The sequence below is a fragment of the Phocoena sinus genome, chromosome 3 (genome assembly GCF_008692025.1).
Source record: "Phocoena sinus isolate mPhoSin1 chromosome 3, mPhoSin1.pri, whole genome shotgun sequence".
Classification (NCBI taxonomy): domain Eukaryota; kingdom Metazoa; phylum Chordata; class Mammalia; order Artiodactyla; family Phocoenidae; genus Phocoena; species Phocoena sinus.
In genome coordinates, this window is record NC_045765.1 from 134919039 (window position 1) to 134945384 (window position 26346).

A 26346-nucleotide genomic window follows, 5' to 3' on the forward strand; every position below is an offset into this window, starting at 1 on the left:
GGGACATCAAACCAGATAATATTTGGGAAAGCAAGTTGTGAATTCTAAAACACTTTTCAAATGAAAGTTATGTGTATATATGTAATATTATCCAGTACAAAGTCTGGCTTCTACAAGTAATGAACCTGTAATTTCACTTCTATCATTCGTATTTTCACAGTTGATATGCTGAATTGAACTGGTTGGAAATAAATAATAAATAAGCCTTTAAAAACATTTTTATATTAAGATACAGTAACTTATTGAAGGACCTCAGTAGGTTATTGTAAGAATCAACTGATACAAAACACAAAACAGATATCAGTGTTTGTAATTTCAGTTGTTGTTATTTCTGTAGTAATTATACTAATTTACTTGATTTATATCTTTCCTAAAACACTATCAATGTTTTTTCCCAATGGAAAAAGTTGAATCAAAACTTGTCTGGTTTTGTATTTCATAACCAAGATTACCTTAGTCAAAGTTCACTAATGAAAAGGGGAAAATTCAGAAAATTTGGGGAGATTTCATTGTGTATTGCTCACTAGCCCTCATTATGATAGAAAATTAAAGATCATCAGCAAAACACGATTTGTTAAAATTAATGCTCCCTTATTTTCTTAAGCAACTCCATGAGACCCTACTGTAAATCAAATGTAACTGGAAAAAAAGAGTCTAGGAAAAAGTAGCTTTCATAATTTATCTTGCCCAAAATTTTAAAAAATGTAATTAATTGCACTATTCTGAAGTTGCATAATGTTCTTTCCGTTATATTCTTCCATGTTTTTCTAATAGGATATATGAAACAGCTTGAAATCTCTGATCATGGTGCTGTGTTTTACATCAGAAGTAGACACTGTGAAATAATTATTATAACATAGTTTACTCTCCTGTTTTTCTTATTTTGGTTGTAAGTACAACAAGCCCTAAACTTATGGTTTTTAATAAAGTACATCTGATCACTGGATGGATGAGTCATCTAATCTTTCCCCACAGTTTTCTTTTGAAAAAAAAAAAATCTCTTCAAAGGTAGTTTCATTTGTGTCTTATGTCATTCAGTTATGTATAGAATTACACTTCATAAAATCTAAGAAAATATCCAAATATAAACAGTGTATGCTTATAAAGAATTATGAAATCATTTAAAATGATTAATTTTTAGAACAAATGTGAATTCAGTGTTTCCTAATTTACTTTCAATCACTTAAGTACCAATGTTTACTTAATTATAAAATTTTTTTGTGTGTTTCAATGAACAGTTGCTTCATCATTGTAAAAATTATCAAATTGTCTAATTTCCCCCAGTGCTAGCAGGTAGTCTATTATTAATTACCATATTTTATCAGGGTTTTGGAAGCAGTAAATTAGGAGAATCTCAAAACTGAATCAAAATGGTGAAGTGTTACAATTTCAGACAGGATGAAAATTTCTGTCTTGACTTTTACTTTAGCATATTCAGTTTTTCAGTGATACTGTTTATGGAAAATTTAGCCATAAACAGAATTCCAGTGTTCTTTATAATGAGTCTGTACCTACTAAGCCAAACTTTCCCTGCACAACCCCTACCACGGGATTTAGAGGTTGTGTAGTTTACATTTGAAACCTAAATCTATTATGTGTTCTCTTGATCAAGAATCTACATGATTTATATCCCTTTTAGAGAGCCACCTAAAAGTAAAACCAAAAAAAAGCAGTTATAATCATTATTGGTAAATGGGTTCTGATGAATTACACCTGAACTTCCTGGAATTAAATTGTTAAACAAGAATGATTTAAGATAATTCCCAATCAAATGAGACAAATGGTGGGTTCAACTGATGAATTTCTTACCAAACTGCCACACCTAATAGCTACTCTGGGTGCAAATCACATTTGAATCATTTTTCTCATACCAGACAGAGAGCTCAGGTTTAAAAAAAGGTTAGTAGTTTCTGTTTAGTTCTGAGCCAGTTAAATAATCTTATCCAAAAGGGAATACTGGCCATGACAATCTGTCATCTTAGCTCTAAAAAACACCAAAGACAAACGTGCAAGTGGGCAAAAATACCTTCTTCATTCATAAGAAAGGGACGAGGGTGGGGCAAAGCATCCACAGATCAAAGTGTAGTTGACATCTAGAGCTTATTAATAGATCTTATAACTTTGTAAAGAGAAATATTTCCTCACAAGGACTCCAGACACTAATTCAAGAATCATTACATGATAGATAAGGATCCTTGGAAGTACCAAGTGGCCAGAGAATAAATATAGAAGGAAGGGTGACAATGCCTAAGTAATGTATTCATGAGAAACTCTAAAATACCATTGGAAAAAGAGATCTTATGTTACTAATTCTCCCATATCTACCCTTAGGCAAACTGACTTGAGAGCACTGTAACTAGGTCACATTTTACTATTTATTTTAATAAATGGATAGGATTGCATTAGCATAGGACAAAGTATAAATATTGATTTGAGAACCTAGAGCATACAATAAAACAGCAACCTTTCTAACCCTTTTAAAGAAATCCAGTCATAAATAAAGTTCTCCTCCACTGTATTTTTTTTTCAGAAAAACAATTGATACATAATTCATCCATAAAGCATCTTCATCATTATCTTTATTGATCAATATCCAAATGTCCTAGTCATAATAACATTACAGCATATAGATTGCATTTGTCTACCCTTCTAAAAGGGTATGTTTTACCATATACAGCAACCCTGTTTTATTTATGGCACAATCTATAAGGGCAACTTTTAATAGTTCCACATGAGCTGAGTGCTAAAAGACAGAGTGACAAATTTTAGTGTTATTCTAACCATGATAAAAATAAAATCAATAATTGTGCTTTTGGAATCAGGAAAAATAACATTGAACTATTCCAGGTCATGTCTTGTTCATTTATCTCTTATATTTCTGTACCAAAAAAATAATCCAGCTGAGAATATTAATGTTCTACAACTATAAATAATTATGAAATATGTTGATTAAGTAATCTTTAAGTGAATAAAATCCATCACAATATTTGCGGTGGCAGCACTGCAAACACACATGAGTATTAAACTGGCTTAGACACTTGCTTTGAGGGCCTACTATGCACCAGATATTCAGCAAAGTCCAGAAGACTTAAGAGAAATAAGATATGATCTCTACTCTCTAGGAATTTACAGTCTCATTGCTGGACGTGATGCTTAAACAAATATTTACACTACTACTCTGATAGGTAACCTGTAGTCCTCCGTGACTTATTTCTTTCTCTTACAAGCTACATCCAATTAATCAGAAAACACTGTTATCTCTACCTTCAAAATGTATTCAGCCCCTTCTCACCACTGTGACTTCTACCATCTTGGTCCAAGCTACTGCCAAGTCTTACCTGGATTATTGTAACAGTCTCTGCCTTAAGTAAGGGCATATCTAATACCAGGTTATAAGACTCCAAATGCAGGGCCACTTGTAATGCAGCCTGGACATGCACCAGAGCCCTTTGCTTTTCTGGGTCCCACTCAAACTTGGAAGATTTTCCTTTCATCCAGGAAATGGATTGGAGCAATAGTCCCAAGAATAAAATATGTGGTCTCTAGAACCTACAGAGACCTGTGCTTCCTTATAGTGGCGGGAGGGGCAAGATGCACCTCCTTTAATTTAGAGGGGATGTCCTCGTAGTTACCAGAACACTGGCCCCCTAAAAACTTTACTGATATTCAGAATGTCTATCAGCACCCTGTGTAGCATATCTTACCTAGGCCTCCAGTGTACCTACTACTTGTTCATTTTGTCCAGTTAACAAAATGTAAGCAATACAGTGAATCAATACGATCATCTGTGGAATATCCAATGAGTCCAGCCCCCTTTTGATTATATCATGACAAAGGGCAGAAGGAATAACATACCCATGGGGCAAGACCTTATGTATATACTGTTGGAAGGCCCAAATGGATACAAACTATTTCTGATCTCTGATCAAACTATTTCCTTTCTTACAGGGATGGAAGAGAACTATATACCATGTGTTTGTGGTTGTATTAATATATTTCAGCAAATTTCACACATCAACCACAGCCTTTCCGATTAGGACTATTACCTGGCTAAATTTGTGGTAGGACACTGTCATCCACCAGAATCCATCTGGTTTTGTAGGAGCCAGTCTGATAAATGAAAGAGGTATAGGATGAGAAACACCTCTGCACCCTGTATATCCTTAAAGGTGTCACTAATCTCTACCATTCTCCCTGGGATGTGATATTATTTTTGAGTTACTACATTGGCACAGGAGAAAGGAATTATGATTATTTTGTTATTATTATAAGTTACTCACACTACCCATGACCTGGTATAATGTTATTTGAAAGTGGACTGGGATTAGTTGTAAATGTATATTGGAAACTAAGCCAACAACTCAAAAAAGTCAGAAAAGAAATATAACTCATATGCAAAGAAAAGAGAGAAAGTGTAATCATTTGAACTGCTCAGTTAAAACCACAAAAGGTAGAAAAAGAGTAGAAGTTATCACAAACAAAGGGCATTACATAATGATAAAAGGTCAATTCTTCAAGAAGACATAACAATTTTTTTAACATCTTTATTGGAGTATAATTGCTTTACAATGGTGTATTAGTTTCTGCTGTATAACAAAGTGAATCAGCTGTACATATACACATATCCCCATATCTCCTCCCTCTTGCATCTGCCTCCCACCCTCCCTATCTCACCCTTCTAGGTGGACACAAAGCACTGAGCTGATCTCCTTGTGCTATGTGTCTGCTTCCCACTAGCTAGCTATTTTACATTTGGTAGTATATATAAGTCCATGCCACTCTTTCACTTCGTCCCAGCTTACCTTTCCCCCTCCCTGTGTCCTCAAGTCCCTTCTCTATGTCTGTGCCTTTATTCCTGTCCTGCCATTAGGTTCTTCATAACCTTTTTTTTTTTTTTAGGTTCCATATATATGTGTTAGCATATGGTATTTGTTAATGCGTGTGTGTGCCTAACAACAGAGCGTCAAACTACATGAGATAAAAACTGATAGAACTGCAAGGAGAAATAGATGAATCTTCTCTCATAGTTGGAGACTTCAACACCATTCTCTCAGGAATGGACAGATCCAAAGGGCAGAAAATCAGTAACGACGTAGTTGAACTCAACAACACCATCAATCAACTAGATATAATTGATATCTAAAGATTACTTCATCCAACAACAGCAGAATATGCATTCTTCACAAGCTCACATGGAATATTCAACAAGATAGACCGCATTCTGGTTCATAAAACACACCCTAACAAATTGGAAAAAAAAAAAAAAGAAAGAAATCATACAGTGCCTTCTTCCCCTATTTGCAAAGAACGTTTGCAACAGTTCCAACACTTCACATAGGTGTCCCTCTTCAGTAATCGCCCTAGGCTCCTACATCCAAAAGTGTGCCCCTTCCCTGAGGACAGCCTTCATCCAATGATTGGTTGATGTGAGAATGCAAAGGCCTGGCCTCAACTGGGGACATCCTTGAAGGGCCATGACAGCTCCTGAGTTTCCTTTGTGATTGTATGAGACCTTGGTTGTGACTTCATTGCAGTTCAGCCCTTCCCTGTGACCAATGCTTCTTCCCTCACTCTCTCATAGTTGTTCACAAGACCGCTCTTCTGTAGTCTTCCTGTCTTCTGTCTCAGACTCTGTTTACCAGGGAACCCCACCTAAGACATTCAGTCAATAAATGACTGTGCAGTCAAGGAAAGTGATGCTTTACCCTATATTTACTGACAAAGATAGTCACGACCAACTCTTCCTCAAGAAAAGAAAGCTGTGGACAATGAGTCATTAGTTTACCTCTTTATGTAAAATATAAATGTGTGTATGTATGCATTTAAAATATGAGCACACACTCACATATAACCATATTCACAGAGAGATATCTAGATAGATGTTAGCCCACATATTACACAGTGTCATAACAGCAAGTACCATGCTAATTTTACTCACTGCTTTAGTGAAGTACCAACTCACTAGAACCAACCACAATACCTTGGGCTTAGAAGGTGCTCAATAGATGTTTATTGAGTAAAAGATGCAATTAATTAATTAATTAACATAAAGCCAACAGGATTTCAGATGATTACTTTTGTCTTCATATTTCCCAGAATTGTTTCAAGATGTTACAGTGATTATGTAACAAAAATCCATTAACATTTTAAAATATATATGCACATGTGTACATATGTATACATGTGCATATGTATATATATGCATATATATTTCAGTTCAAACAGTTTAGTCTTCCTGATCAAAAAGAAATTGTCTTGAGGAAAAAGAGAATAACAAAGGATCATTTACTGACAAAGTGTTTTATCATTAAATGCCCAATAGAAGCCACATACAGTCATGCTCAATATTCGTCCAGTGGTGAAAGAAGATAGTCAAAGTATATGTGAAGAATCAGATGTTTTGGAGAATGTGTTATATTTTATAATGGAAAATTCCTCTACACTCAGGAATTTATCTAGTCTGCAACAGACCTTCCTAATACTCTCCCTCCCCCTCTCCACCTCCTACAGTAACAGGTAGTGGTCGATGGTTACAAGATGGCAATCTGCTGTCAGTGACTTGGGGTCAAAATTTTATTATCAGGGACATTTTAATCATTTTATGGCTGCACGTTGTTGTGTTCACAATGGGCCTTAGTGTTTCCTATAAAGCAATGCATTTTAATAAGACTGTGTTTCTTGGGAATGCTTGCCCTTCACATCTCAATGGGAGCTTGCGTTGAAAATTTTATGATACAGTTATTTATATAATAAAAATAATGAAATGAGGAGGAATTGTTAAGGCAATATGAAAAGGGTGTCAGCAATTTACCATTTTGAAGGAGTTCTTTTGTAATGATATAAAAATAGCTGGGGAAAAAAGCTGTTATAAGATTATAAATAATCTTAGTACTCTGAACAGAAATAGAAACTGAATCATCACGAAATAACTTCAAAAACATCAAAAAAAAAGATTGCCAACCTTCCAGTCTCCCTATAAAGTGACCACTGGGAAATCATCTAATAAGAAAATGATTTGAATTTCAGCCCAAGCCACATTATGCATTATTTAAACAAGTTTATTTTTCACTGGACATCTTCACTGGCTTTCCTTGCACTGAGCTGAGCCCTGGGCTGATGTTTCTCTGAGATGCCAGGTCATCTGGCAAGTAGGCATTATGCTCAACACAACAAAGGACAGTTTTGGAAAACCTGTGTCTTAGTTGTCCTATTTTCCAGTAAAGATAAGAAATATCTATAACTTACCCTTAATAATCACCTTGACTCTTTCATCCATTGCTTTAATCAAACTCTCCTTGGCTAGAAAATGATTCATCAAAATTAACCCAATCAAAATTAAGCACAATAATACTTATGAAAAGTTGACTCTAAGCTGTCACTTTGCAAATTGAGAAGTGAAGCTAACTTGTTCAGCCTCAGAAATCTTTAAGTCCAATATCTCACATGTATCTTTCTCTCTCTCCCTCTTCTGAAAATAAAGGTGTCCCTCTCCTTCCAAATGTTAATTCCTCTTCCTAGCTCTAGATATTCACGGTCCCTTCTGTAACTTGATCTGATGTTTATCCCTTTGTCTCCTGTATCTTCTAATTCCCCCTCTCTGTTAACTCCCTGCCTAGTCATGCTTAAGTCTCTTCCATCCTTGGCAGAAAAAATCCACTCCACTGTCTCACCTCTAAATAATATTCTACCCGTCTCCCTTCACAGGACACCAGTTATACTCACTCTTTCCAATTTCTCAATCCCCATTCACTTCTCAAGCCACCAGGCTTGTTATCTTACCTCCATTATGACATTAAATCTGTTGTTCTAATAATTACCCAGTCATCTAAGCCAAAGAACACTGGTGCATTTAAACACTTTCCATCATCGTCACTTTTCCCTTAGCATCCCAGACAGCACTCCAACAGAGCAGTTGCATTAATTTACATATTTGATTATTTCACTTTATGCTAAAAGGCTATCAGAAGCATATATTAGACACAGTATAAAATTTACATTCTTTAACATGTAGCTTGTCTAACTTCTTTATAATTATTTGTGGTTATTCTATGCAGCTGCTGCAATGGGTGGGCCTTTTCTTAGACTACCTCATAGTTTAGAGAGAGAGAACTGGACCCTCATATTTTACTATAGACACCAATATGATGCCAATGGTAAAAGATTCATGGACTGTGATGCTAGACTAATTTTGCTGTTAGTGCAGAAGCAGGGAAGACTCTCTCCTCTTGGGTTCATGCTTCTGCGCCTCTCGTCAACGTTAGATCTTTCAGAACCAGACAATCATTATCAGGATTTAGGCATGAAGGAGAAGGCCAGTTACCTACCTTACTAGGATCTAGCCTAGTATTTTTTTCTTTAAGAATATTTTATTTTATTTTATTTTTAATTGTGGTAAAAATCACATAACGTAAAATTCACCAACTCAACCATTTTCAATTGTATAGTTCAGTAGTGTTAACTATATTCACATCATTGTACAATGGATCTCTAGAATTTTTTCATCTCACAAAATCAAATTCTATACCCATTGAACAACAACTCCTTATTTCCCCCTTCCTTCAGTTCCCAGCAACCACCATCCTTTCTGTTTCTCTGATTTGTGACTACTTTTTCTTTTTTAACATCTTTATTGGAGTATAATTGCTTTACAATGGTGTGTTAGTTTCTGCTTTATAACAAAGTGAATCAGCTATACATATACATACATCCCCATATCTCCTCCCTCTTGCGTCTCCCTCTCACCGTCGCTATCCCACCCCTCTAGGGGGTCACAAAGCACCGAGCTGATCTCCCTGTGCTATGTGGCTGCTTCCCACTAGCTATCGATTTTATATTTGGTAGTTTATATATGTCCATGCCACTCTCTCACTTCGTCCCAGCATACCCTTCCCCCCTCCCAGTGTCCTCAAGTCCATTCTCTACATCTGCGTCTTCATTCCTGTCCAGCCTCTGGGCTCTTCAGAACCATTTTTTTTATTAATTCCATATATATGTGTTAGCATAGGGTAGTAGTTTTTCTCTTTCTGACTACTTCACTCCGTATGACAGACTCCAGGTCCATGCACCTCACTACAAATAACTCAATTTCATTTCTTTTTACGGCTGAGTAATATTCCATTGCATATATGTGCAACATCTTCTTCATCCATTCCTCTGTTGATGGACACTTAGGTTGCTTCCATGTCCAGGCTATTGTAAAGAGAGCTGCAATGAATATTGTGGTACATGACTCTTTTTGAATTATGGTTTTCTCAAGGTAAATGCCCAGTAGTGGGATTGCTGGGTCATATGGTAATTCTATTTGTAGTTTTTTAAGGAACCTCCATACTGTTCTGCATAGTGGCTGTATCAATTTACATTCCCACCAGCAGTGCAAGAGGGTTCCCTTTTCTCCACACCCTCTCCAGCATTGTTTGTAGATTTTTTGATGATGGCCATTCTGACCGGTGTGAGGTGATACCTTATTGTAGTTTTGATTTGCATTTCTCTAATGATTAATGACGTTGAAAATCCTTTCATGTGTTTGTTATCAATCTGTATATCTTCTTTGGAGAAATGTCTGTTTAGGTCTTCTGCCCATGTTTGGATTGGGTGGTTTGTTTTTTTGATATTGAACTGCATGAACTGCTTGTATATTTTGGAGATTAATTTTTTGTCAGTTGCTTCATTTGCAGATATTTTCTCCCATACTAAGGGTTGTATTTTTGTCTTGTTTATGGTCTCCTTTGCTGTCCAAAATCTTTTAAGTTTCATTAGGTCCCATTTGTTTATTTTTGTTTTTATTTCCATTTCTCTGGGAAGTGGGTCAAAAACGATCTTGCTCTGATTTATATCATAGAGTGTTCTGCCTATGTTTTCCTCTAAGAATTTTATAATGTCTGGCCTTACATTTAAGTCTTTAATCCATTTTGAGTTTATTTCAGTGTATGGTGTTAGGGAGTGTTCTAATTTCATTCTTTTACAGCTACATGTAGCTGTCCAGTTTTCCCAGCACCACTTACTGAAGAGGTTGTCTTTTCTCCATTGTATATTCTTGCCTCCTTTATCAAAGATAAGGTAACCATATGTGCATGGGAATATCTCTGAGCTTTCTATCCTGTTCCATTGATCTATATTTCTGTTTTTGTGCCAGTATAATACAGTTTTGAATGCTGTAGCTTTGTAATATAGTGTGAAGTCAGGGAGCCTGATTCCTCCAGCTCTGCTTTTCTTTCTCAAGATTGCTTTGGCTATTGAGGGTCTTTTGTGTTTCCATACAAATTCTGCAATTTTTTGTTCTAGTTCTGTGAAAACTGCCATTGGTAGTTTGAGAGGGATTGCATTGAATTTGTAGATTGCTTTGGAGAGTATAGTCACTTTCACAATGCTGATTCTTCCACTCCAAGGACATGGTATATCTCTCCATCTGTTTTTATCATCTTTAATTTCTTTCACCAGTGTCTTATAGTTTTCTGCATACAGGTCTTTGTCTTCTTAGGTAGCTTTATTCTTAGGTATTTTATTCTTTTTTTTGCAAGGGTGAATGGAAGTGTTTCCTTAATTTCTCTTTCAGATATTTCATCATTAGTGCATAGGAATGCAAGAGACTTCTGTGCTTTAATTTTGTATCCTGCTACTTTACCAAATTCACTGATTAGCTCTAGTAGTTTTCTGGTAGCATCTTTAGGATTCTCTATGTATAGTATCATGTCATCTGCAAACAGTGACAGTTTTACTTCTTCCTTTCCAATTTGGATTCTTTTTCTTCTCTGATTGCTGTGGCTAAAACTTCCAAAACTATGTTGAATAATAGTGGTGAGAGTGGGCAACCTTGTCTTATTCCTGATCTTAGTGGAAATAGTTTCAGTTTTTCACCTTTGAGAATGATGTTGCCTATGGGCTTGTCATATATGGCCTTTATTATGTTGAAGAAAGTTCCTTCTATGGCTGCTTTCCAGAGGGTTTTTATCATAAATGGGTGTTAAATTTTGTCAAAAACTTTTTCTGCATCTATTGAGATGATCATGTTGTTTTTCTCCTTCAGTTTGTTAATACGGTTTATCACATTGATTGAGTTGCATATATTGAAGAATCCTTGCATTCCTGGGATGAACCCCACTTGATCATGATGTATGATCCTTTTAATGTGCTGTTGGATTCTGTTTGCTAGTATTTTGTTGAGGATTTTTGCATCTATTTTCATCAGTGATATTGGCCTGTAGTTTTCTTTCTTTGTGACATCCTTGTCTGGTTTTGGTATCAGGGTGATGGTGGCCTCATAGAATGAGTTTGGAAGTGTTACTCCCTATGCTATATTTTGGAAGAGTTTGAGAGGGATAGGTGTTAGCTCTTCTCTAAACGTTTGATAGAATTCACCTGTGAAGCCACCTGGTCCTGGGCTTTTGTTTGTTGGAAGATTTTTAATCACAGTTTCAATTTCAGTGCTTGTGATTGGTCTGTTCATATTTTCTATTTCTTCCTGATTCAGTCTCAGAAGGTTGTGCTTTTCGAAGAATTTGTCCATTTCTTCCAGGTTGTCCATTTCATTGGCATAGAGTTGCTTGTAGTAATCTCTCATGATCCTTTGTATTTCTGCAGTTTCAGTTGTTACTTCTCCTTTTTCACTTTTAATTCTATTGATTTGAGTCTTCTCCCTTTTTTTCTTGATGTGTCTGGCTAATGGTTTATCAATTTTGTTTATCATCTCAGAGAACCAGCTTTTAGTTTTATGACCTTTGCTATCTTTTCCTTCATTTATTTCTGATCTGATCTTTATGATTTCTTTCCTTCTGCTAACTTTGGGGTATTTCTGTTCTTCTTTCTCTAATTGCTTTAAGTGTAAGGTTAGTTTGTTTATTTGAGATGTTTCTTGTTTCTTGAGGTAGGATTGTATTGCCATAAACTTCCCTCTTAGAACTGCTTTTGTTGCATCCCATAGGTTTTGGGCTGTCATGTTTTCATTGTCATTTGTTTCTAGGTATTTTTTGATTTCCTCTTTGATTTCTTCAGTGATCTCTTGCTTATTTAGTAGTGTATTGTTTATCCTCACTGTATTTGTATTTTTTACAGATTTTTTTCCTGTAATTGATATCTAGTCTCATAGCATTGTGATTAGAAAAGATACTTGATACAATTTCAATTTTCTTAAATTTACCACGGCTTGATTTGTGACTGAAGATATGATCTATCCTGAGAATGTTCCATGAGCACTTGAGAGGAAAGTGTAATCTGCTGTTTTTGGATGGAATGTCCTATAAATATCAGTTAAGTCCATCTTGTTTAATGTATCATTTAAAGCTTGTGTTTCCTTATTTATTTTCAATTTGGATAATGTCCATTGGTGAATGTGGGTTGTTAAATTCCCCTACTATTATTGTGTCACTGTTGCTTTCCCCTTTTATGGCTGTTAGCCTTTGCCTTATGTACTGAGGTGCTCCTAGGTTAGGTGCATAAGTATTTACAATTGTTATATCTTCTTCTTGGATTGATCCCTTAATCATTATGTGGTGTTCTTCTTTGTCTCTTGTAATAGTCTTTATTTTAAAATCTATTTTGTCTGATATGAGAATTGCTACTCCAGCTTTCTTTTGAATTCCATTTGCATGGAATATCTTTTTCCATCTCCTCACTTTCAGTCTGTATGTGTTCCTTGGTCTGAAGTGGGCCTCTTGTAGACAGCATATGTATGGGTCTTCTTTTTTTAGCCATTCAGCCAGTTTATGTCTTTTAGTTGGAGCATTTAATCCATTTACATTTAAGGTAGTTATCGATATGTATGTCCTTATTACCATTTTCTTAATTGTTTTGGGTTTGTTATTGTAGGTCTTTTCCTTCTCTTGTGTTTCCTGCCCAGAGAAGTTTCTTTAGCATTTGTTGTAGAGCTGGTTTAGTGGTGCTGAATTCTCCTAGCTTTTGCTTGTCTGAAAACATTTTAATTTCTCCATCCAATCTGAATGAGATCCTTGCTAGGTAGAGTGATCTTGGTTGTGGGATTTTTTCCTTTCATCACTTTAAATATGTCCTGCCACTATGTTCTTGCTTTCAGACCTTCTGCTGAAAGATCAGCTATTAACCTTATGGGGATTCCCTTGTATGTTAATTGTTGCTTTTCCCTTGCTGCTTTTAATATTTTTTCTTTGCATTTAATTTTTGATAGTTTGATTAATATGTGTCTTGGCATGTTTCTCCTCGATTTATCCTGTAATGGACTCTCTTCATTTCTTGGACTTGATTGACTATTTCCTTACCATATTAGGGAATTTTTCAACTATAATCTTTTCAAATATTTTCTCAGTCCCTTTATTTTTCTCTTCTTCTTCTGAGACTCCTATAATTTGAATGTTGGTGCATTTTATGTTGTCCCAGAGGTCTCTGAGACTGTCCTCAATTCTTTTCATTCTTTTTTCTTTATTCTGCTCTATGGTAGTTATTTCCACTATTTTATCTTCCAGGTCACTTATCCATTCTTCTGCCTCAGTTATTCTGCTACTGATTCCTCTAGGGAATTTTTAATTTCATTTATTGTGTTGTTCATCATTGTTTGTTTAGCTCTTAGTTCTTCTAGGTCCTTATTAAACGTGTCTTGTATTTTCTCCATTCTATTTCCAAGATTTTGGATCATCTGTACTATCATTAATCTGAATTATTTTTCAGGTAGACTGCCTATTTCCTCTTCATTTGCTTGGCCTGGAGGGATTTTTACCTTGCTCCTTCATCTGCTGTGTATTTCTCTGTCTTCTCATTTTGCTTAACTTACTGTGTTTGGGGTCTCCATTTCACAGGCTGCAGGTTCATAGTTCCCCTTGTTTTTGGTGTCTGCTCCCAGTGGGTAAAGTTAGTCCAGTGGGTTGTGTAGGCTTCCTGGTGGGGGGGACTGGTGCCTGTGTTCTGGTGGATGAGGCTGGATCTTGTGTTTCTGGTGGGCAAGACTGCAACCATTGGTGTGTATTGGGGTGTCTGTGAACTTATTATGATTTTAGGCAGCCTCTTTGCTAATAGGTGGGGTTGTGTTCCTATGTTCCTAGTTGTTTGTCATAGGGTGTCCAGCACTGTAGCTTGCTGGTCGTTGAGTGGACCTGGGTCTTAGTGTTGAGATGGAGGTCTCTGGGAGAGATTTGCTGTTTGATATTACGTGGGGCCAAGAGGTCTCTGGTGGACCCATGTCTTGATCTCAGCTCTTCCACCTCAGAGGCTCAGTCCTGACACCTGGCCAGAGCACAAAGACCCTTCAGCCACACGGCTCAGAAGAAAAGGGAGAAAAAGAAAGAAAACATAAATAAAATAAAATAAAGTTATTAAAATAGAAAAAATTATTAAAAATAAAAAAGTAATAAAGGAAGAAGAGAAGAAACCAAAAAACTAATCTGCCAATGATAAAAGCACTAAAAACTATACTACTAAAAAAAAAAAACCACAAGGGACAGTCAGAACCTTAGGACAAATGGTCAAAGCAAAGCTATACAGATAAAATCACACAAAGAAGCATACACACATACACAAAAAGAGCAAAATGAAAAATATATATATATAATTTAAAAAGGAAGAGAGCAACCAAATCAATAAACAAATCTACCAATGATAATAAGCTCTAAATACTAAACTAAGATAAACATAAAACCAGAAACAAATTAGATGCAGAAAGTAAACCCCAAATCTACATTTGCTCCCAAAGTCCACTGCCTCAATTTTGGGATGACTTGTTGTCTATTCAGGTATTCCACAGATATGGTGTGTATCAAGTTGATTGTGGAGATTTAATCCACTGCTCCTGAGACTGCTGGGAGAAATTTCCCTTTTTCTTCTTTGTTCACACAGCTCCTGGGATTCAGCTTTGGATTTGGCTCTGCCTCTGCATGTAGGTCACCTGAGGGCATCTTTTGGGAAGTCTGAGGTCTTCTGCCAGCATTCAGTAGGTGTTCTGCTGGAGTTGTTCCACATGTAGATGTAGTTTTGATCTGATTTTTTACTACTTTATATGCCTCACACACATGGAATCACATATTTGTCTTTTTGGTACTGGCTTTTTTCACTTTGCACAAAGTCCTCAAGTTTTATCCATGTTGTAGGTTGTGACAGGGTTTCCTTCTTCATTAGACACTGAATAATATTCTGTTGTATGTATACACCACATTTCCTTTATCTGTTCATTCATCCATGGTCGCTTGTGTTGTTTTCACCTCTTGCTTATTGTAAATAATGCTGCAATGAATATAGGTGTGCTATCTAGCCTAATTCTTGATCCTTAATCTAAGGAGCCAGAGCCAAGTGACTTAAGGCATTTAAAAGGACAGTGGATAAAACACTCAGGAATATGTAAATGTGACTAATTTTGTATTGGCCAGGAACGGTTTGATAACCTAGCAGGTCTGTCTGTTTGGCAGTTAGCAGAGCTGCAGTTCTCACCGTGGCCTCACTGAGGTGTGCAATTGTTTACTGGATGGGAAAGCAGAGGACATCATCCAATACCCCGACAGCAAAGTGATCATTTCCAGTCACTTTTGAGCATTGCGAAACTGTTGCCTGATAATTCTTTCCATGTGGTGGAATCATCTCAGGAAGAGAATTGAAAGAGAAGACAGAGTTATTCCTGAAATGTGCTGGTCGTGTGGCTGCAAATCCTTGTGTTAAATATGGAGTTTTATTGCTATTTTAAGAATTTTAAAAATAACGTCCATGGTCCAGAAATAAAACTTAATGAATAAATCAGTAATAGAGCTGAGAGGCTTGACACACGAATATGACCAAGAACCTTTCTACAGACATCACAAAGGAACCTTCTTTACATTTTCTGTAACATTTGTTAATTCAGAAAAAGAGAGGCAATGACTGTTTTGGAGGCATTAAAGTGCTATTGTGGCTTTTTTGTTGTTTTATTTTAAATGTTTTTATACCAGTGAAATAAGATCTAAACAAACTATTTGTTTCTCTTTTTTTTTCATCCTCCATCTTTCCACATGGCTGGTATGCAGCTGACACACATTCAGGTTGATATGATTTTAATGCCAGGCCTTTTTAATCTCTCACAACCTTGTTCACTTTCCCACCTTTGAGGAATTTCACACTTGCCTCACAGATTTCTTCTCCAACTCATCCCATAGCTAATTTCAACATTATAGCGGATAACTTTTTCAACATATGAGACCTTCACTTCCTCCACGTTGCTTTGTTCTGCTCTGGAAACCCACATGTTGGAAGCCATGCATCACATCCTATCATCACCTGAACATTTTCTTCTTTGGCCAGCATGCTCACAGGTGCTGAAGCTGACCACTCCACTCTAAAATTAATGCCCAGTCTGCCTGCCATTTCTACTCCTTCTCACACCTACTAACCCTGTTCCTTGTCCTTTAGACTCTCAGTTTGTCTCTAGACTCTTCCCTCCTCTCTGCCCTCCCCTGTTCCTCAGCCAGTTTCTGGCTTTCATTGGTTCACTTGTTTGTCTGCCTCGCCTGAACTCTGTGGTCACCCATTTCTCCTCCCTCACTGATAACCAAGAATCCTCTAACCCATCTTACACTTCCTCTGCAGCTGTCCTGCCAATCCCCAGGGTTGGACAAATCCAGCCATATGTTTTCTCTGCTCTTGTCATCCTAGTGCCAAGTAATACTGGAAAAACTCAAGAAACTGCCAGTTGGCTCCCCTACAAATTTATGATATCTAATCTAAGTTGGCCCCTCAGGACTATTTAGAAATCCTTTTATTCACAGTGAATTCTTCAAATTCTTCCAAACGACCTCCGTTCTCCTCAAGCCCTTAAGTCCGTCCTTTCACCCACTGTCGGCAAATGACCTCACCTCCTACTTCCCTCAGGAGATTGAAGTCATCCTACACACACTTTGTAAGCTCTTTTCATAGATTTTTTCCATCTGATCCCTTTCCCTTAATGCAGAGCACAAAACTAGAGGCAGATCAAGCTACTACGTTTCACCAGGAATGGGGGAGGGAAGGAGAGTTGTTCTTCTTATATGGGGTTACAGAATACAGACACCAAAAATGGAGGGCAAACCCAAGCTGAGTCTCAGTAAAAGGGAATCAATGGACCAAGAATGCTGAGAAAGATGATGAGCTTCACCAGTGGGAGGCGGTCTGGATGAATCCCATCAATAACGTTGCAAAGACCTGAGACAGGTTTTTAATATAACAGTACCCTTGTATGACGACTGTGAAATTAGTTAAATTCATTTCAAAGGATTAGAGGCTGTCCTACAAATTCTCAGTCCCTAATATTTCATAGGAAGCTATGTTCATCTTTTTTTAAAAAAACAGACACCTTCCATCTGTATGTTAGAGCCAATCTCCACTGCCCCCCCAACCAAGAAAGTCGTTCTATCTTCCACATTGTCTTTCTGTTGAACCCTCATCTAGTTCATTGTTTGCTGCTCCTTGTTGGCCTACTGTATTATTTGTCTCCAAAACACTAAAAAGAAAAACAAAACTGAAAATCCCAGCCCTCCTCAGCTACTTACCTATCTCTTATTCTTGCTATTCAATGGGTATAAAGTTTCAGTTATTCAGGATGAAAAACTTTTAGGGAATTCTCTGGCAGTCCAGTGGTTAGGACTCACACTTTTGTTGCAGGGGCCCAGGTTGGGTCCCTGGTTGGGGAACTAATATCTTGCAAGCCACATGGTGTGGCCAAAAAAAAAAAAAAGATGAAAAATTCTAGAGATCTGCTGTACAACTTTGTGCCTATAGTTAACAATACTGTACTGTACACTGAAATATTTGAGAGAATAGAGCTCATGCTATGTGTTTTCTACTACAATTTTTAAAAAAGCAAAGCCTGTGCTTGCCCTCCTCCCACCCTGCAATGCCTAACCCAACCTATGGATTGCTAGCTTTTCTCTGTAACACTTACAGAACACTGCCTTCTCAAAAGATATGAATTCATTCTCAAAGGCCGAATCTCCTGGCCTGTTATCAGTCCTTGCCCATCTTGGTCTCAGTGCTGGTGAACACAACTTTCTTATTGGCAGGATCTGCACTCTCGAGTTCTGTGACAAGACACTCACCTTCCTCTCCACCAGCACCTCTGATCACACCTGAGTCTTGCCTTGACTCACACACCACTTCCAAGCACTGATGAGGAATGTTTTGTAAGTTTCAATCCTCAGTCCTCTTCCTTTGTCATTCTACTTTCACTCCACCCATTATTCATGTTATTGACTCTCATTTCCACATCTCTACCTAGGACCTCTCTCCCACCCTTCAGAATTCCAGCTCTACCAATACAGAAAGTTCCATGTGTCCCAAGTCAAATGCAAGGTTAAGCGATATAAAGTTAAGAACACATTTTCCTGAACTATATTATCTGAGTTCAAATTCTGACTCTGCTTCTTAGTAGCTGTGCAACCTTGGCCAAGTTGCTTAAGTTCTCTGTCCCTTAATGTCTTCACCTGTAAAATGTAGATAGTGAGAGTACCTATATCATTAATCTATTGTGAAGGTTAAAGAGTTAATTCACACAAAGTGCTAGAATGATCCTGGTATAAATGCTCAGTAAATATTAGCTGTTGTTATTATCACTTACCCTTTCTTGCATAAATCCTGTTCTTTGGGTTGTATTTTCCTTCTCAGTTAACAGCAGCAGCAACAGCTCAATCATCCATACTAAAAGCCTCACAGTCACCTTCTAACCTCTTTCCACACTCAGCTTGCTTTATATCCAGTTTCTACCAACTACATAAAGGTTTAATCTTCCATTTTCTTTCCCTCTGCTGATGCCCAAGCCCAGAACTTCATCTTCTCTCACCTGAAGTATTGCAATAGCTCCCTTGTGAACAGCCTGCCTTCCATCTTAACCCTCCAGCTCATCTTCAGCTCAATGTTCTTTTCTAAACACAGATATCAGCTTAAACCCTTTTCTGTTTTATTAATCACCTTCAGAAGAAATTGCATTGTTGAGCACAATGTAGGTAATTTTCTTTCTTATCTCTGATCAGTTACCTCTGCTACCTTCCCCAGCTGCTCAGAGACTCTCGGAACACACCATGGGCTTTAACTCACCCAAGTGTTTACAAAAGCTCTTCTCTGTGCCTCAATATCTCATCTACCTCACGTTATTTATCAAATTTCTATTTATCTTTTAAGCACCAGTTTAAATAGCATGTTAGTAAGGCATTAATTTTGTATCTCCATTCCCTGAAAAAAATGATAGATGATAGATAGATAGATAGATAGATAGATCTTAATTACTTTTCATGGTATTTATTTGTTCATATTTCTATTCTTGATTAGATTGTGAGCTTTTTCAGTTTGGTGAAATGATATCCATTTTTGTATTTCTAGTCCACAACAGAGCTCTGACACATATTAAGTGTCCTATGAAATGTTATCGAATAAATCACTATTTCTCCCAAATTCCCAACACCTACCTGTCTTTTTCTAAGCTTATAGAATCTATTGCAAAAATGCTTTTGCTGTTAACCCTTCCTTTCCAATCTTACTACTTTGCCTAGTTTACAACTTCATCACCATTGGCGTAGATTATTACAAGAGCCCCTTCTTTGATCACCAGCTTAGTTTTTCTTGCTTTTAGAGCCATCCATTATATATTGCTTCCAGAGATATCTTGATTAACAACAGATTCTATGGTGTTATTCCATGGTTCATACCCTTTCAAGGTCTCCTCTTGACTAGACGGCAAAATGTAAATGCTTTAGCCCTGCCTCTCTAACTCTACAACCTTATCTCAGATATTTTCTCCTCCACACCCACCAAATACACAAGCTACACTCCAACATCCTGAACGATTGGCTATTCCTTTAGCCCAGGATGCCCATACTCCAATATATTGGTATCTTATCCATCTGTCAAAATCCAACTGGAATGGCCTCTCTCCCATAAAGCCTTTCACAAGCCCCCTGGTCAGAAAAAAATTTCTTCTCATTTTGTCTTCCCAAAGCTTACATAAAAGCGTTTGTTTTAGCATGTCATTGTCTCCCTTCTGTATCAGTATATGTTTGTCATACTACAGAATTACAGATACTACTTCACTAAATTGCAAGTCACAAGTCTCTTTGTAGGCAGAAATTTTGCCTGTTATATGCATTATACAGAATGCATTATACAGAATGGATATTAAAAAATAGTTGTCAGCTGAATCAAGAGGCTGTATCAAAGATAGTGGAGTTAGAATGTACAGAGGCCAGAAAGGAGAAGGCATCTAAGAGATGGGGCCATGTGAATGTGTCTGGGCCTGAGGACTGCTGTCAAGAAACAGTGAGTAGAGGAAGATAAATCTGCAAAGTTGTTTGTAGAGACCTTGAATGTCAAGCTGAGAAGCTCAGGAATTATCCTATTGTTACTTGGAATATGGTATAGGTTTTTGAGTAGGAGCATTATGTGTTATACACACTGTTTTCAGATTTATCTGTTAGTTGATTTCAGAATAAATTGAAAGGAAAAGAACCTGAGGACAGAGATGCCAGTCAGAAGCCTTTGGCATTGATCCACGTTGAAGTGCCCTCAACTAGGGCAATGATAGTAAGAAGAAAAAGATCCTAAAGACATAGCAAGGAAAGAAACTATAAGACTTGGTAAAAAATCAAATGCAAGAAATAAAGAGAAGGGAGTTGGGTCATTCATATATTTGCTAGACATCTCCTTCAATGAAAAGAATATCTTGCTGTTTCTTAATGTTTCTTGGTGACAATTTAATATCTCAAAGTGTAGAAGAAGTGGCAGAAGATACTGCCACCACTCTGACTTGTTAGGAGGAGTGTATAAGTGAAGCAAAAGGAACAGTGATCTTTATTGAAAGGAGTCATTCTCAAATTTTAAAAAATAAACTTGGTAAATTAAAAGTTCATGACAATGAATTATCTTATGTTTATTACTATTAGTAGTATTATAATCTCAGAATTTGTGATAGACAAGAAGTCAGACATAGATTATAGACTCTAGAAAAACAGATTTCAAAAGATTCCAGAGGAAAAATAGTCTCTGATCCTGAAAAGGGTTGTTCAAGAGAAACTCTTAAACAGAAACCATGATAATTCTGATTTACCTAAAAGAAGATGGCAAGCAAGCACCTAAGAATCCAGTGTAGCAAGAAAGGAGCTCTTCTACAGGTGCAGGTATTAAATGGGGTTGCACAAAGACAGAATGAAGAGCACCCAACCAAGAATGATAAGAGGTCAGAGTTAAGGGATTATAAAGAATAAATTGGGACATAGAAAAGGGGAAAAAAAGACTATTTAGCTTTGTGCTGAGTTAGGAAGAGAATAATAAAAGGATAAATTCACTATTTGGAGCCAAATAGGAAGCACAACTCCAATTCTGTGTCTATTTTCTCATTCATTCACTAATTTACCAAGCGAACATTAAGCCAGGCCTTATGGATACAAAAGAATGACACTGATCCTGTGCTCAGATAGCTCACATTCTTTACCCAGGATATAGTCCTCAGACTAGAAAGCAGAGCGAAAAGTTTGGCAAGAGACCCAAATCAACAGAGCAGAGGAGATGATAAGGGAACTCTACCTGAACTAATTGAGTTCATCACTTGACCTGGATGAAACACATTCCAGGATTGAGTTTGCAGAAGTTAATGGCACATCACACCTAATAAGATTAAAAATCAAAGACAGCAGGAGAAATGCTAGAAATCATAGCATATATGAGCAATACTGCAGGGCTTTTGTTTTTTTCCACTATGATGAGTTAATATAAGCCAATGGTGTGGCATGATTAACCCCAAAGACAAGACAAGCCTATATTATCTTAACAGAACTGATAGTCTCACTCCACCCTGAGCAGTGAGACCATCATTCTAGACTATTGCGAGTACATCAGCCTTGTCTTAGTGTCTAGACATCGTGAAATAAAACTTAGCTGAGGCTGAAGACTGAACAATGGCAACCAGAGGGGTGGTATGGAAAATAGTCAGAAAAAAATTTCAGGGAATGGTCAAAGAAATAGAAGGAGACAAATAGAGATTTATATCCTTTGTGGGGTGGAGAGGGAGTATAGAAGAGTTTTTAGGAGTGTGTACTCAGAGCTCTTTTTTTTTAACCAATTTTGAGAAGATGCTCACTCTAGGCAGACAAATTATAAAAGGGTGGCCTTTCTGGGCAGACTTCACCTGAGGTGCATTCTGCCTTATGAGTAAAAAATGGCACCTTTTCCTCTGGGTGGATACATTCCTTCTAGAGAACACCTGGGGTGCTGGAGCAAGGGAGCAAACCAGAACCTCTACATGGCCCACGTGTAGTCAACACTTCAGAGAAGTCCATGAAAAAGATGACAGAGGAAGGCAACAGAAGAGGTTTGGCAGTTGTGTCATTCAATTATGCTGTTTCATTAGAGAGGTAAAGACCACTGAGTGCTGGATCACACTGCTTTCCACTCATGTCCATGAGAATTGCTTCCATTTGTAAATCACTCCAGGTCTTTTCCTGTCACCTAACTCTCTCCTTCCAGGGGTGGAAGTCGGGAGAAAAATCTGACTGGTGAGTCTAGAAGATAAAATGGACATGCTCAGTTCAGCTACTTACAGATTATTTCTTGGTATCCATTTGCCTGCAGACAGTGTCACAGCCAGGCCACAAGCAGTGTGAGATAGGCGCTATCACCTTCCCCATGACACACATGCACCGAAGTCGGTATTTGGGGAGACTAAGTTTAATTCAATATCGTTATCAAGTTAAAGTTCATATGTAAGCATATAGTCCAACATTGTTTTTTCTGATAATAAAACTGACATTTTGATCTCTTTCACCCTGACCCCTATTTCTGTCCCTTAATTGGCACCAAGTTCTAGGAAAAGGAGAGAGAGGAACTATTTGTTAGCTCTGCAAAACACCAGCAGGAGGAATTAATGAGTAGACTCTCAGTAAATGAAGAACACAAGTATGGATAATTTTTTGAGCTATTTTGGCCAAAAAAATATAAATAATGAGAAAGAACAGTGGGGACTTCAGGATGCAGTCGCCTGCCCAGAAAAAGGGAAAAAAAAAAAAGTAACAGAGTGAGATCACTGAAGGGACAAATTTTGAGACTAGAGTCAGGGAATGAGGTTGATGGCACAGCACAGTAGAAATGAGCAGGAGAAAATAAATTTCTTCCAATGAGATTGAAAATAAGGATGAGAAGAGGGAGAGAGATAATAATTCTCAGCTCCCATGAAGTACCAGGCAATTACATTGGCCTAATTAAACCCATTTCACAAATGAGAAAATTAAGTTACATTAGGGTAGGTAGCCATTATTGTTTTTAATATACACCTTGGAGTACACGTTAAGATGAAAAAGAGGCAGGGGAGGAATCTCATGATGGGGAGGTTGAATGAAATGATGATGAGAAAAAATTGCGGAAAGCCTAAAACTCAATACGATTGTGAAGGTAATTTGTGTTCGATTTGCCGACCGTTCAATCTGGTTGTGTATTAAAGTCACCTAGAGATGCTTGTTGAAGATGGAGATTCTTGGTCTCCCCACCTGGAAATTCTGATTCAGTATATCTGAAATGGGCAGCTGAAATCTGTATTTTTATCAACCTCCTAAGGCAGTTTAATGCAGACCGGCTTTGAGGATTCAACAATCTTAAATCACTGCTTTCAGCATATCCTTCCTTGCTTATCAAACTAGAATTGCTTCCATCTTCACACTCCATTGTATACATGTAAAATTCTCTACTTACCTTAAAGACTTTTCATAGTATAGTATCACATGACCTAGCTAACTTTATCACACAGAACTTACCAACACAAACTTGCTTGCAGTCAGGAGGTCTCCTCAGCATCCAGCTAGGGACTTCCCTCCACTCCTCTACACCTACCAAACTTCTGCATAGTCTTTAAATTCTGGTTTAATTAACACCTCTTCTCCAAAGGTGCCTCCAGCTAGCATCACCCCAAAGGTCTCTTCCTTCTCCTGACTCACTACATCTATGGTCTGTGTCTCAGCACTTAAGATTTAAATATACACTGGTGTTTGCTGCTTTCTGGGTCATGGGTGCTGGTCTTATCTATAAAATTAACATGTAATATACCTCTTTGTATGCACACCACTTCCTACCATGCTCATGGGTCCATAAATGGGCACTGAGAAATCAGTGTAGTAAGAGAGAAAGGGAGAGGAAAAGAAAGTATGTTTTGGCAGTATAACTAAAGAATCAGGCACATCAGCTCTGCTCCCCTCAGAATTAGCTTCACTCTTAGGTAGACCATTTTAGGTAGTGGCCCTCAGCAGCTCCAGGTTTATTGCCTACCAGCTAAGTCACCCTAGTAGAAAGAAAGCTTTTCTTTACCAATTGTTGCAGCTGAAGTCCCAGCTTTTATCTTCATTGGCCAAGGTTGGGTACATGTCTGTAACTAGAGCAAAGGCAAAAATTAACCTCGCCCAGATCACAGTATCACTGTGAGGAAGGGTGATTACTGGAAGGCAAATTGAATGACTGTTACAGAGAGCTAAGGGAAATAGTCCCTGGGAAGGAAAAAAATAACAGATATCTGTGTCTCCAGATTAGACCTCTAGTGTTTACATAGGAAATGCAAAATTGGAAGCTTGTAAAGAAGTAACTCTTTCAAAAGATAAGAGTGGATATGAATCCAAAGAAAAATGAGAAATATGGAGTCTTAGAGAACTTGAGTTAGAAACCACAAGTACTTGATGAATAGTGTGGATAAAGAAACAGTTCTTAGAGATATGCCTCAGGTTATATGCAGTAAAGGGGGCATCTAGGTAAGGGAAATTTATGAGAAAGCTACCCAAACTGGCTAGAGCTGCTGGAATCGGGCTCCAGATAAAAATAACTTTATCTCCACCTTGTCCAGAGCGATAACTAGAGAGTCTCAACTAGTCACATAGAGACATTAGGGGCAGTAGGACTCGGAACGTAGAGTTGAATATAAAGTGCCTGACGCATCAATCCAATGGGATCTACAATGTAAAATATGGCTTAACCAGGCAAATTTGACTTTTTCACCTGAAATGACTTGGTAACAAAATCTCTAAATAGTTTAAACTTACAAGAACATATGCTATCTGAAAACAAAGCCATATCACCTTATTCGAGATAATCATTTCCAAATCCTGAAAAGGCAAAGCCATAGAAGCACGTGTGTGTATCACTCCTTGACTTGGAACAATCGGCATTATACACTGGGAACTGCCTTTAAATGAGGGTATAGTGGGGTCCACTGTATAAAGGTTTTATGAAGTGCATTAACTGGTGCAAAGCCACACTTGATGAAATTTATACATTTCCTCTTTTGGCTTTGTTGTAACAAAGAGAAGTTCCTTTAAAGTTATTGTCAACAGTACGATCTTTTTAGCTGAAGACAGGATGAGTATCATTTCTTTGATCTTCATTTGTGACCCATTCTGCCCATCCCCTAGAGATGAAGTATTTTTTAATTGAAGTATAATTACATACATCATATTAGTTTCAAGTGTATAACATGATGATTTCACATTTGTATACACTGCAAAACGATCACCACAATAGGTGACATGAAGTAGTAAAATGAAAAAAGAAGGGGACAGGGATTCTCTTGATTTAAAACGTAAAAATCTACAGAGTAAATTTGACAGTGATAATTAGATAGAAAGAGGGAAATTTCTTTATATGGAGTGTAAATGGATTAAGCCTCTGAGTCTCTCCAGTAAAAGTATCCTACTTGGATGCAACTAGCATTTGACCAAAGTTTGAACATAACGTTCACTGGTGTTCAAGTGCATTGATACATAGTCACATAGGTACTGAGCACCAGAATTTCCTCTTGCATTAACCAGTAGTGGATTTTTTTTTTTTGTATTTTTTTTCTTTGCACGAAGGCTACGTTTAGCTTAGTTACACTAGATAAAAAGTAAAATCTAAGTAACCTTGGGACCTGGTTTCTTCCATGTTTACATGATGCTTTAAATCTGTGAAATAATAAGACTAATTCTCTAAAGTGGGTTGGAAAATATCTTGCATATGCCTATATGATGTGAGCCAATACGGTCATCCATATGACCTCACATACATGAAGGGTCTCAGATACAGAATTTTGACACTATTTTCACATAAAGTTACACAAATATTCCCAGAGACAAACTGCTAAAATGGAAAGAAGTTAATGTTCTTCATACAACTTTAGATGTGCATGTCATTACCAGACCATACCACCCACTACATTTTATAAATTAATATATTTAAAGATAAAACTTATAATTATTATTTTGTGCATAGTCTAATTATGTTGTCTTAAATTTGAGTGGTTGAAAGTATTGTCAAATACAAACTTTTACTTAAAAAAATTTTGTAGAGGTATGATTGACATTAAAAAAGCTGTACATAGTTAATGTGCACAACTTGATAACTATTAATATGTGCCTGTGAAACCTGTGCTGTAAACATATTGATCACCTCCATTTCCTCTTG